The sequence below is a fragment of the Cygnus olor genome, chromosome 7 (genome assembly GCF_009769625.2).
Source record: "Cygnus olor isolate bCygOlo1 chromosome 7, bCygOlo1.pri.v2, whole genome shotgun sequence".
Taxonomy (NCBI): domain Eukaryota; kingdom Metazoa; phylum Chordata; class Aves; order Anseriformes; family Anatidae; genus Cygnus; species Cygnus olor.
Genome location: NC_049175.1, coordinates 7,199,044 through 7,213,087, shown reverse-complemented (window position 1 = coordinate 7,213,087; position 14,044 = coordinate 7,199,044). Strand labels below are relative to the sequence as shown.

The following is a 14,044-nucleotide window of genomic DNA, read 5'->3' as shown; positions in this document are numbered from 1 at the left end:
TTAGTTATTTTTTTCCTTTTTTTATTTTGTAAAAGTGTGTTTTCATGATTAGTAAACTATAAACTGCTAACATCTTGTTCCTATATTTTTTTTGCCTGTCTATAGCACTATAACAGTGGGGAATGCAACTTGTAACTGTACAAGGAAATGAGTAACCTGTCAGATTCAGGCTAGCAGGGACTTTCTTTAGAGAAGGCTAATCTAAAATGTTAGTCTTGTTTTCTATGCTTGAAGCATTGCTACAAAAGCAATCACCAGCAAAATCATGATTAAATTTATTATTTAAACAATTGCAAGGTTTACTTGCTCTGAACATTAGAAACAGGGTACCATTCTTATTTTACAGTTATGGCAATAGAATTATTAGTGTTTTTTTTTTTGCAGAATGTCAGCTTGAGAGGTTTTTCCTAATTATCTGAGTGAAAGGTACTTGAAAAACCCTCAGTAAGTGGAATGGATCCTCTACCAGTGTTTCAGAGCAAGTGTCAGAGGGCAGCATTCTGAACTTTTTAAATGTTAATAATTCTGCTGCAGAGTCAGAAAATATTGAATCGATTCTGATAACTGCCTCGTGAGTAAATACACTTTTGATTGCTGTGAAAAGTGGTGGTGCTTATGTTTGTCAGCTTTGAAAGACCTTCTGTCTCCATCTGTTTATATTGTTGCTGTGCATGATGACTGAGGTTGCCAACTGCTTACTTCAGCTCTGTGACAGAACAGATATAAAAAGCTCTTCAAGTACACAGGAGATAATGTCCTCATCTCTTGTTTAGACAGTCTATAGATATGCAAAAATTTTCAGTGACATGTTTTGGTACTGCGTTACTGTCAATACGTTAACTAATAGCTGTTGTCAGATAGTACACTTGAAATATAAAATGCCTTTTTTAATAACAGTTATTTACGGTAACTTCATTTCTGGCTTTCAGATAGGTAGGACAAAATTTTATCTGGAGGCTGCAGACCTGATCTGAAGCTCACTGAAGTCGGTAACAAATTTGATTTCGGTGACCTTTCAGTCAGCATGGCCATTCATTATGCTATAGAGGCTTTCAGGGGTCACTTTGAGGACTTTTCTCAGTTCCTGTATTAGTGAGAATCTGTTAAGGCAGTTGTTTTGAGTCTTTGTGGAATAACAGCTGTATTTTGCTTGGTGCTTTCTCACTTTGACTTTCAAAGACAAACGAGGGGATGATACAGTTAGAAAAAGCCAATATATTTGAGATTTTCACCCGACTGTTAAACGTGTTTGAAAAAGCTATCAATGGGAAAGCTGACAGGTGTACAGGCATAAAAACATTCAGAGATGCACTGTGAGCTTACAGCTTTGGTCCCTTAAATAGAGTTAGGAGGGAAGATATTTTAGTCAGTTTATTTCCCAGAAGTTACACTCTTTTCTTTTTTAGAATTGCTGTCTATTTCAGTCAGCATAATAAAGAGTAGAAAGTATGGTTTGCTAGGGCGAACAAAGAATTGTTAGAGAGCAACGTTTACAGTTGAAAATTCTATTTTGCTTCTTTTGTTGGCCTTGGTTGTCTGGTTGAAAATTATAGCAGAGATTCTGTCATCCTGGAATCCCAGCATCGGACATAGCAAACCAGTTTTTTCTTGCTTTAGTACTGAACTGGCAATCAGAAGTTCTTGTTGCCATAAATCAAGTGTCTGTTGTTTAAATAATAAACAAAGCTATTAAGAACTAGAGGATACTAGTCTACTGTAGTGCTTTTGTATTTCTTACAACAAAATCAACTGTATCCTCTTTCCGTTTAAGACATTGGCTATGGAAGTCTTAAAATATTTGAATGCTTAATTCAAAAAAAGATGATAGCATTAGTGCCCTTTGGAAGATGTTGGTATCTCAGCCATAGATTGAAGGAGTTAAGCTTGTTGGTACAGTTGAAACAGTCATTGTTCATCAGAAAAGTCGAGATACATGCTGGCTGGTAGTTTTCAACACTAAAGATTTCCACAAATTTTTCACTGGTTATGCTGAATGCTAAAAATCATGTGATATCTTTTCTTTCACACACCTAAACATCCTTCATAGTATCTAGAGATCCAAAGCAGAAAGTTACTGTGTTACATAACGCATACCCGGGGAATCTCAGAATGGGAAATCAGGTCAGAAGAAGAGATACTTCCGTTTTAATTGAAAATGTCCCACCCTGAGTACATCTATGAACGCTTCTTGAAAATACTACTATATTCCCCCCCCCCCCCCTCCCCAAAAAAAAAAACAAACACACAAGCTAGACATTTTTCAGTCCTTTTAGTCTGTCTTCTAGTTAAACAACTTGGTTTGTGAATCATGCCTTCCTGTAAAACTGAGTTCTTTAAAATGACCTGTTAGGTATGGTGTTTAGGTGCCAACATGCCAATGATGTTAAATAAATAACCATGCAGTGCCAGACATAAATGACATCAGTCTATGGAGTTGTGGCAAAACACACACAGACAAAATCTATATTTGGTTTTCTCCTCCTTATCCTGGAATACCTTCTGGACTACTTGTTGCTGCCATTGTAGCTTGGTGCCAGTGTGGGAGCAGTGGACAATGTAAGGAGCAAGGGTGGGATGAACCTAGTGGTCTCTGGAGGTATGAAGAGCATCTGAGAAGTATTCCCAGTAGATGCGAGAACATTTTGCTATTACCGCCATAAACCTTCAGCCCAGCCATAGAATCTGATTTAGATAAGCGTTTCCTTTTAAATGCCAAATTGAAGACTGTTGTATTTCAATATTTCTTGATTGCTCTTTGTCTAAGCTTGTCAGTGTTGGCAAGATAATGTCTTAATTATTATCTGTTTTACTTTATCACCTCTGATTTTTTTCATTGAAAGTCAGGAGGTTGAGATAAGCTTATTTTGAAATACTTGTAAGGTAGAACCTCTGCATCATTGCTGGTAACTGATTTTTTCCTTTTGGAAGGAATATTATATTGCTGTCATCTGACTGTCAGTTTAAAATGGTCATGGAATTTGTAAAAGCACTTATCTTGATTTCTTTTGTTTTGCCTTATCAGTTTTTTAGATAAACTGGTGTTTGTCTTCAGTAAAGGAAATCTAACTGGCTGTCTAAATATATGCTTTTACATTGTTCGCAGTTACCATTAGAGAAATCAACTTTCTTGAACACAAGTATGTTCACCTTAAGTTTATAGGATATATTAGTATTGTGGCAGTTGCTTAAATGTAACACTGGGATGTATAAAAATGGTAGGCTATATAAGCAGAAATGGAGCTGCTTCTTCCATTTGACAAATGCTTTGTGAAGGTAGTAGAGGGGAAGGAGGGAGAAAGCCAGTCTCCTTCACCGTTTCTTTTCCCTCTGTACACTTTATGCATCACTTAGCAGTGAACCAATACTTGTAGTGCAAGTACATTAGTGTTATTTAGTACGAGGTTTAATTTATTCTTGTTTATTATGTGGCTAATTCAGTGGAGGTTATTTTAAGTCAAGGAAATTAATGGGCCTAAGAAAAGAAAAAAGATCTTTAAAAGAGAGATTTTTTCTAAAAGAAAAAGATTTTTAGCAAAATATTGTACCCTCATCGCCTTGTTTTCCTCCCAGAACATACAAGTCTTAAAGCCACATCAGAATATAGCACAGTGCCTCAGGAAATAAATAAAAAAGTAATTTGCAGCATTTTGAAAATCTTAACTTTTGTGTGGGTTGGTTCTGCACAGTACATAAAGAAGCTCTTAGTTTATAAAGAGAGAACCTGTTTCAAATAGTATGAGGTTCAAGAACTGAACAAAAAAAAAACCGCCAAGCACACCATGTTAGTACCAAACTTGAATTAATTGGCTATTTATGCTTGTACAAATTAGTATCTCAGACCTGGAATAAGGAATAAAAGTGCTTGAGGACAATGTCTTACACTACAGGTAGAGAAGAAATAAGATATAGAAATGGGCTAACCAAAGGTGGTAAATGTTAAAATGTCAACAGGTAAGCCGAAAAGTTGAATTGAAAAGGATAGTTCGGTGATAGTTACCTAAAAAGTCAAAGAACTACACATTGGGCTATGGTTGCGCAATGCTTGAAGGATAAGCATTAAATGCTTGCACAAAGTGAGTTCTCTGCTAGCTTCAGCTGACTCTGAGCTGAAGTAAATCACTCAATCTTTCTTGGCCTTGGTTTCCATAAGAAAGGGGTGATAATTTCTTCCCTACTTAAAAACATGAGGAGGACAAATACATTAAGTGTCATTTAGAACTTGATCTGGTTTTGCGATCTTCAAATTGGTAATGAATGTAGGAGAAATTATGAGCATATACAGTATTTATTCTCTGAGAAATGAGGAACTTAGAATTTGCGTTTTTTAACCAGCTAATACAGTTTTTCCTCTCCAAAGTAAGGTTTTCTCTTAAGATTGTCTAAAGTGATAACTAAAATTTATTGTCTTGAATGTTTATCCTTTATATCAGAGCATAATAATTTTACTCAGCTATTTTTCTTCCTAGGAACAGAATCCATGAGCTCTAATGGAACTACAGTTCACTTTTTTGTAGAGTATTAAAGAAAATTAAGGAAAAATTAGTGTAGAATTTTCCAGGTTTTGTTGGATTAAGAGAATCTATGGAAATTAAAGAAATAAGCAGAAGCTCTCCCTGTGGGAATAACAAATACTTGCTGTAGCTGCCTCTGGAAGGTATTTCAATACCTTAGTTTGGATGAAAGGAATGATTATCAAATATCAGTTAAGTAGGTTTTTCCAGTACACTTTATTTCAGTTCTTTCCATATATTTAACATGTATGAAATCAGACTCTTAAAGGAAGTCTGAGGATGACAAGTGAAGAGAAGGTAGTATAACTTGATCTGTGACTGTATTTGGTTATAAAGCTTTCTAATATACTCAGTGAGGTTAAATTACTTAAATGAAATAGATGTTGGAATTGGCATGAGTTGTTTGGGAATGTGCTAGTGTAGACAGGACTGCCTTTGAGTATGCTGAGAAGACATGTCAGATCAACTTAATCTAACATAATTTCCTGGGCTGCATCTGCACTTGCTTTTCCATTTTGTTTTTCCATCCAAGATAGATCATAAGAGAATATAAGTTCTGGAGGTGAGAGGGACCCAAGTGGCTTGGTTACTTTGTGGTTGTCAAAGTGACAGATCATAAGTGCATGCACTGCCAATTCTAAATTGATCTGTTGGAGGACAAATGTCGCAGTTCAGCTATTCCCTGGTCTGTCAGTGAACAGCAATGGGACCTCAGTGGACAGAGCTTTGACTTGTCAGCTGTGAGGCAGTTTGATTCCTACAGTAGGATCATCACTAAAGAGGAATGTTTTTCATCCATGCTTGTAAGGCCCTTCTAATCTTAAAGATCAATGACAGGCCTTGCACCAGTAGTGCTGCTCTTGAAATTTAGTTCTTGGCCTGAGAAATCAGTAGTTTCTTCTAAAGGTAAAGGTATTTGACCAGTCTTTGAATTACAGGAAGCACTGTTACTAGTACAAAGCATGGTGGCAAATTTCTGTCATGGAGCCTGGAACTAGAACTGAAATATAATGTAATATGGAAAAAATGTAGGTAACTTTTAAATGGGAGTGGTTCAGTCCCTGCTAAATTGGGTTTTGCTTCATATAAGATTCATTGTCGAGTAGGTAATTTACAACTTCTAAGTCCCACGTAAGATGTCCCCACCCCTTTGATAAATACTAATGTTGTCTCAGAACAAGACTGTTTTTTGAAAAATAAATGTGAATCAAGACCTTTCTTTATGGTCTTTCATTTTAACATTTATAGTCTTAAATAGCTGCGTTGTGACTGGGGAATAAAAAAAAGGTAAACTTGGTATAATACAACTGTTTTATACAGCAGTACAAATGGCTTTGCATTTCTTAGCAGTGAAGGATACTACTTAAGGACAATCTCTATTTTTACTTGCCAAGCAAAAATCTTCAAGTTGCCTACTAAACAATGTCATTTCAGGAGTACTTGTTGTTTCAGGAGAGCTTATCTAGCTCCCCCTCACTCCCTGCCATGGGCAGGGACACCCCACCAGACCAAGGTGCTCAAACCCTCATCCAACCTGACCTTGAACATCTTCAAGGATGGGGCATCCATAGCTTCTCTGGGTAACCTGTTCCACTGCCTCACCGTGCTCAGAGTGAAGAATTTCCTCCTAGCATCTAATGTAAATCTCCCCTCTTTTAGTTTAAAACCATTATCCCTTGTCCTGTGACTATCTGTCTGTGTAAGAAGTTGCTCTCCATCTTCTGATAAGCTTCTTTAAGTACCGAAAGCCTGTGGTGAGGTCTACCTGGATCCTTCTCTTCTACAGGCTGAACATCCCCAGCTCTCAGCCTTTGCTCACAGGAGAGGTGCTCCAGCCATCTAATCTTTATGGCCCTCCTCAGGATCCACTCAATCAGTTCCATGTCCTCCTACTGCTGGGGGCCCCAGACTTGGATGCAGCACTCCAAGTAGAGTCTCATAAGGGCAGAACCAAGGGGGACAATTGCCTCCCTTGACCTGCTGACCATGCCACTGTTGATGCAGACCAGGACACAATTGGCCTTTGCAATCTGCAAATTTCAAGTCTCATCAATTAGACCATTTATTCAAAATAATCTAAGTGTATGTCTGCCTTGATGTCAGTGAGGTGGAGGGGGCGGTGAGAGGTTACCTGTCTTTGAAATGGGGAAATTTACATCTAAAAGGCACCTTTGGTTCAGTCAGCTGTGTTGATAGTTACTCAGTGTCACCTGTACTCTGTTAAAGCTTAACTCACTTGCTAAACTAACATCTATCTAAACCATTGAAATGTAAAGGCTTATCTATTAAAAAAGCTAATGGTAATTTCATTTATGCAGCATATCTTAATTTCTTGCTAGGCAAATGCTAAGGAACTCTTAAACTTTGAGTTCAGATGTATTGCTTCAGTTTTCACTAATTTAAAACACTGAAATTTTATCTTGATTTTTTTTTCCTGCAGTGCTCTAGTAAATTAACAACCTTACTTCTTATCCATAATGTCTGTGAAAGTGTTTGCTTGGCTGACGTTCATACAGTCCTATAAAGAAAGGGGTGAGTATGCTGCTTCTGTAGCCACAATAAGAAGCAGGCATGTGCAGTGAACCATCTGTGATCTTTCTAGTGCCATTCACTATTATACAGAACCAGCTTGACCCAAGTCTGAAGGTTATAATTACTAGAAGGAGCTTTATCTCAGACAAATCTTACTCTCTAACTTGTAGACAGAAAAGCATATATTTTTCAGTTGCTAAGATCCCCAAACAACCTGGTAATTTCTCTGCATTTTCAAGAAGAGAAACTGACTTGTATTCAAGTCTCCAGTATTGCCATCATGGAGTTTAAAAAAACAAAAGTCATTTTTGTTTAAAATACACTGCTTACATCAAAAGCGCTACCCTTTGGAGGTTTTAGTTTTATAGAAAAATTGTATGGAGACAACTTCTTCCTGAGCTATAAAAGTATCAGTAGAGATGACCTGTTTAATATATCCTATCACCACTTAGGTTGCACCTCACAAAAACAAACTGACACCGCATGAAGGATGTAGTTGTGTAATGAAGAAATAGTCGGAACGTGCGGAACATATCTCAGGGTGGGGGGGAAATGGAAGAGATCTGGTGCCATAGGCTCAGTCATACCAGAAAATACTGGTTTCTGTTTATAGGAAGATTAAATATTTGTTACTCTGGAGGAATTCTACGTAAACAGTGAGGGGGCGAATGAACTTTTGAGCTGTTGGTGTAAAGAGTTCTTGGGGGTTCTGTGCTATCTGGCTTATGAAAGTGTTCAGGTAGCTTCTAGTTTTGCACAGCCTTCAAGCATGTGGGATCAAGGGGTGACTTGCCTATCTCTGGTATGACTCCTTTGGGTGGCTGGCTGGCTTTTTCAGTTAACAAGCATGTAACTTGAGTTGCTTAATGATGCTGATATGAAAAATACCTCACTAGACCTCAAAATGCAAGAGGAAGTGTGACTCTAACTCTAGGGCTAACATCCACTTGTGGAGAATGAAATGTAGGTAAGTAACACCTACAACTGATTTGCATAAAATTATGTTCATTTTGTGAATGATACCTTTTCAACACCCTGTATCCCACAATACAAAGGCACAAGCACAGCAGTCTTACCTACCACTGTTGTTCCAAACACTGGTGATCTCCCATTTTTTGTATAGGAATGTGCAGTCAGCATCCACATGTTTATAATTTTCATCTTTGAGTCACTTTTTTGGTAAAAGTAAGAAAATAATGGTCCCTTGGTATTGTAAATGATTTTTGTCTGCCACAGAATTTACTTATCCATATTGTATTTCCCAAACCACTAAGGCAACTGCAGTTGTGAGAGCAGCCTTTCATTATGGCTAACTGTGTGCAATAGCCAGCTAATCCAAGTAATTGAAAATTCTTGCAGAAGATGGATTCTAGTAACTTTCATAAAATGTGAAATACCAGCATATGTGTTTTGATCCTAAATAAGGATCTTGGATTTTTGGAGAAATAACTCTCTTTGTGCAAGATGTACTTGATTAATATTACGCCTGTTGCACAACATTAGTGATGTTCTGATATGAATACTAAGTCAACTTGACAGGCATTTACTAGTCTAGAAATAGATTTTACAGAAAATCATTAAATCGAAGGCCAGTGAATTGTTGCTCAGTTTGGAAACCTACTCTGTTCTACTGCTCAAAAAGCTGTTTCAGGAAAAACAAGCTATGAGGCTTGCATCAGTTTTTATATTCTTCTTGGAAAAGTCTTTGATTTTTATCTTAATCCTAATAAATCAAATCTACAGGCAGTTAATCTGATGTAAATAGGCCTGTTATGGTCACGTTTCTTTGACTATGACTAGCTGCCTCATTTTTGTCTTAGGTTCTCCCTGTACTTCTTTATCAACTTCAGTTTATCAAAAGATTAAAGTCCTAAAATAGGTTTTCATTGGTAATGATACCTTTGGATAATTTTCTGCAGACTTGGCTTTTTCTTCTGAAAACAAGCCATAATAATTGTCTCTTTAGTATTGTGAGGTTTTGGAGTATACTGAAATACCTGAAAGAATATATTTTTTGACAGATGGTATGGCAGTTCAGTTGTCTAAAATAGTTCTAGAAGTGAAGGGTGTAGAGAATGCATGTTCTTCAACAAAGCGTGCACATAACATAAATTCTGTGTATCTTTAACCTTTTACCTTTATCTCGCCTTCCTACTCAAAAGGTCACTGTTCTGAAGAACTTTTAACTTCTTTTGTTTGTAACAGCCACTGTGTTCATCTCTATTTGTGTTTTTGAAGTATTGCAAAAGAAAAATCAATAAACAATGTTTATTATTTAAAAGAAGATCTTGCAAGGCACAAAAGGAGTGAGGAATGAATTACCGAGTTAATTAAAAAAACCCTACTACCTTTACTCATTTTTAACTGCAAGGAAGATTATCTCAGTGGCTGAACTGAAAATGAATTGTCTGAGCATTCAGATTTTTGCATCATTTAGTTTCAAAAAATAATCTGTTTAAAGTGATGTCTGATGCAACTCGTAAGTAGATAGCAACATACAATCCAAACACAGAGGAAATGTCTCTATTTCAGATCAAAGAAAATACTCCTCCTTGCAGCATAACTTTAGAAACTGTAGGCCTTGATCCTGCAGGCATTTAGGCATACATTAAACATAGCAATGCCATTTGATTTCTTGTCTTAGTTATTATAATAGTCCAGTAATAGCTATGAAGAACAACAGCGTGTTTCTGACCTTTTATTCTGTATTTTGATTAGACTCTTCTTTTGAGAAGTGTCAACCTATAGAACTGCTTAAAACATTGTCTAGTTTTAGGCTTAAATTATTGATCTCACTGCTTAAGCTTGCAGGAGTGCTTAGGAAGGTTTTTAATTAAATGCCGAAACCATAGGTGTTTCATATTAAAAAATGTTTGATTGCTGAAAACTCCCTGGATGAGAAAAAAGTTTATAAATCTTTTATGGCAATACACACGCACCTTACATTTGTTTGTAAACCAGTTGTGCGTGTCTTGAGGCCAAGTGATACAGTAGTCCTCAGGTAATAGCAAGTAACAAATTCAATACTAATAGATTAAAATTTCTGCTATTTAATATAAATAAGTATTAAAAGAAATGTATACTGAAAGAAATAATCTATTCAAATCACATTTAGAGGTAACTTTATCCTAATTATTACAGCAACAGTATTCCTACTAGCAAGTGAAAGCTGGTGATTTTCATAAATTCAGACTTTTGTATAGCCATAACTGTGCTAGTCACAGTATCTACCCAAGGATGGCTGCCCTGTGCATGGTATTCTGGACGATGTGAGCTAAATAACCATCTTGGAGTGAAATTAACAAGCTCAGTTATAGATAGGCTTTCAGGTCAATACTGTAGTTCTGTAGGAAGGCTTAAACAGTATGTGGTGATAGGAAGGAGATGATAATGTTGAAGTAAGGGATGACGAAAAAGGAGATCTGTTATGGCCTGTCCTATTCATTTTCCCAGTTAACCCTATGTATATGTACTCCCATTCTCCCACATGCGTGTTCTCTTGATTTCTAGGTAGGTCCACTGGCTTAGTCTAAAACAATCCATTCAAGTCTCCTTGTGCTGCCAGTGCACTAGCAGAAATATAATTTTAGGTCCATATGGTACATCCCTTACTCAGATATAGAGTATTAGACAGCTCCTGTTATGAATTGCTTCACTTAATTTATTCTGACAGTCTGTTTTCCATGGGGCTGTCCTTAATACATGCACATCTGTTTATTGAGACCAAGCACCTTATTGATTGGGTGGGTAGGTGCTGTTGCTGATGCTGATTCACATGTAGTGTCAGCAAGCGTTGGTGGTATTGCTGAGGTCAGTTTTCTCTTTTCTTGCCTAAGTTGCAGTCAAATGTGTAATATGTTCATCTCTTAATCCCAGAGTTGTTTCAGATTCTAAAAGTATATGAAACTGTCACTACGTTGCTTGCAGTTGGTTCAGCTTTGGTTTTTTTTAAAGCCAGGTACTGCTACTGAACAAAGAAAAACTTAAGTACTGAGGGAAAACTTGAGCAGCATGGTAAAGGTGTCAGAAGATTTTCCAGTGATATAATAATCCTGTATGCAGTGGTTTATTTCATTTTTTCCTTTGACAAATATCTTAAGGGATTTTCTATTCAACCATCATAGGGGATAACTTTATTCAAAAAAGATACTATAGTTTGAATTTAATTGGAAGTGGATACCTTGAAGATGTCTGTTAAGAACTCAGTTTTTCTGTTCTAAGGTCAGTGAAACTGTCTTCATACTACAGATAGAAGTATAGAATTAACCGTGCAAATAAGAGGGAGGTAAAAAGCTTACAGTAAAATTTAAGATTTAGAAGTTAAACAATATCCTACTTACAGGTATTTGTTATCTAAAGGGCTAGCATTTGAGCAGGTGATGGCCAGTGTTTCTTTTGCATATTACAGGAATCGTGTTATGAACTACTTAAAGGTTAAGAAGTTCAACATCAAATCAAAGCTGCAAGTTAAATGCACACACTTTTTAGTTTTACCTCAAAGCTTTGGGGTTTGTAGGTGGTAAGAATTTCAGAGGGGAAAAGAAGCTACATGTTTGCATTATATTTCTTTAACCCTATATCTTCTGATACGTTACTGTCTGTATTTGTGTATATTTAATGTATAAGGCCATATTGTGTAACAGACATATGAAGAAATTGCTACTGAGGGGTGGAACTCCTGCAGTTTACTTTCCATATATAGGGCAGTGAAACCTTGATTAAAATCATATTTGGATATAGTTTTTGAAAACGGGTTTAGGCATTTGGCTATTGTTATTTAAGACTGATAGGCAGCTGAAGCTGTCTCATACACACACACACACACACACACACACTCTTTTAAATTACCTTGGCTGAATGCTTAAGTGATTGTCATGGTGAGTTGATACCATTAATGAGAAGTGAAATAAGGAATAGAAGTTATCTTTTAAGGTAATTTAAGGGCATTAATTTAGCTTCACACAAGGTTTCTGGGGTATTTTGCTATTGGACGAAAAACTTTCAAGCTACTTTGAAAAGTGTCTTATGCATAGCAAATGACTAGAGATCAATAAACTGTTAGTGACAGTTGTACTTATTAAATACTGTTAATTTAAAAATTCCCATACTACTGTGTAGGTTGGAGGACATATGTGCCATAATGTATTTCTTGTTATAGGTGTATTACTCCTTAGTTGCAGTGTCTTGCTAATGTAAAACTTGCTGATGTAGTTAGTGTTTTTAAAAGATCATTGACCCGTCAATCAGACTCTGACCATTTCAGAGATAAAAAGCTAGGCTTCCATTGGCTCTATGAATAGAGCACCTTTTCACAAATTAAGAAATGGTGTAATAATTAACAGGCATAATGGATATGTGTGTTCAGGTTTTGGTTATATCTTTATGAGCTTTAGCTCCTGTTATCTTAGTAGTTAACCCCCTGTCCACCCACGGATCCTTTAAATAAGTGATGAAAATGAATCATTTTGTGGCAGTGATATGCTGGTAATATGGTTAGACTGATAGTTTTCTTTATTTTAGAAGATTTATAATAGTCTGGAAGAAGAATTAAAGCAAGACAAGTTTAATAAAATTTATTAAATAAGTACTATGTTCTAAAGATAGCATAAAAATGATTGTTTAAACAATTTTACATGTGGAAAACTTATACAAACTTAAAAGCATTTTTTTAATTTACAGATGTAAATGATTATAAGTACGGATGATTACTGATACTGCAGTTGGTGTTTTTAATATAACAAACCACTCAAATTGCCAAAGCAGGTCCCTTGCTAGTGGACTTACCAGGCGAGTCAGGAAGTAGATACTAATCATTCCTAAGATCTTAAGAAGAATCGAAATTGAAGGCTTTGGAAATATAAATGCTTCAGTTCCAAAAAGTCATCAAGTAATAAAGATTCAATTGCTTTGATGTAGTATCCTTATACTGCTTAAAGGTATGAATCAGGAAAACCTAAGTTTAGAGAATTTTTGGAATTGGAAAGTTAAGGAAAACTTTCTGAAATTACATATAACATCATTAAAGAGGACCAAAAAAAAAAGTACCCCAAAGAGATAGTTAAAGGGGATGAGAGGCTTAGCCACAAGAATCTTATTTTTATGTAAGAAGAATGTATCTAGTTGAATCTCAAGGATAAAAATAGATTTTTATTAAGACCACAAGTATGGCAAGAAGATACTAGCTTTGTCTAATTGAGACTGCATAAAGAGTAAAGAGTTTGTTTTCCATATACGGGGTGTGTGTGTGTGTGTGTGGAGATGGTGGAAGTGGGGCTATTGAGATGCATTTAGGTTTACATTTTATTGCTTTTGTAGGTTGACAAAATTTGTCTTAAAAAAAAAAAAAAATTTTTGCTTGAGAATTAAAAAATGAAGCTAGTTCCCATGGTTTTAGTCACATAGGGATTTTACAGAATTACAAATATAAAAAAAAAAATACTGCTCTTCAGTAATTTTTTCTTGAAGTGTTAAACTGAGTAATTTATTATTCAACATGATTTATAGGAAGAATGCATTTGAAATATAGTACGGGATACCTCTGCTGGAAGTAGGGTCAAGTACAACTGCATTTCTAGGATCTTAAACTTATTGTCCAACTGACTAACTTCCAGCATTGAAAAGACATGCTTAGCCCATGAAATACGTAGTTACATAAAAGCCTTCCTTTAGTACTGTTCTTCTTCTTAGCTATAAGGTGCAAGAACTTGCGTTAGTACAGTACGAGAAGCCCTGAATTATATTCACAAGAAGCAGTCTAAGACATGTGACAGTTCTTAATTTTGAGTACTTTATGCTACATATGCTATGGTATCTATTGGTATAAGCACTAGCTTATTGCCTCTAACCATATTATTCTAATTCTCACTTATTCAGCAACCAAAGTGCCCTTCCATTGTCCTCATAACTCATCAAAATCTCAGTGGATTCACCGACGGTGCAGCTGAATCTGTTTTTCCTTATAAGAAAACTTAGAGCTCTGTTTCTTACAGGCTTAATCTGAG

The 14,044-nt window shown here is 36.0% G+C and overlaps 1 protein-coding gene across 18 annotated transcripts in view; it reads left to right on the top strand.

Annotated features, from left to right (window-relative positions):
* SHLD2 (shieldin complex subunit 2) overlaps window positions 1–14,044 on the top strand; it is a 45,708-nt gene that overhangs the window by 13,796 nt on the left and 17,868 nt on the right. For 2 of the 18 annotated variants that reach the window (XM_040563344.1, XM_040563345.1), the window contains one exon: window positions 11,002–11,097. The exons of 15 other annotated variants lie outside the window; for them this stretch is intronic. The gene's annotated coding sequence lies outside the window, so the exon portion shown is untranslated. Of the gene's footprint in view, window positions 1–6,956; window positions 7,044–11,001; window positions 11,098–14,044 lie in introns of those variants that run through there. One more of the 18 variants, XM_040563341.1, reaches the window with a different exon arrangement.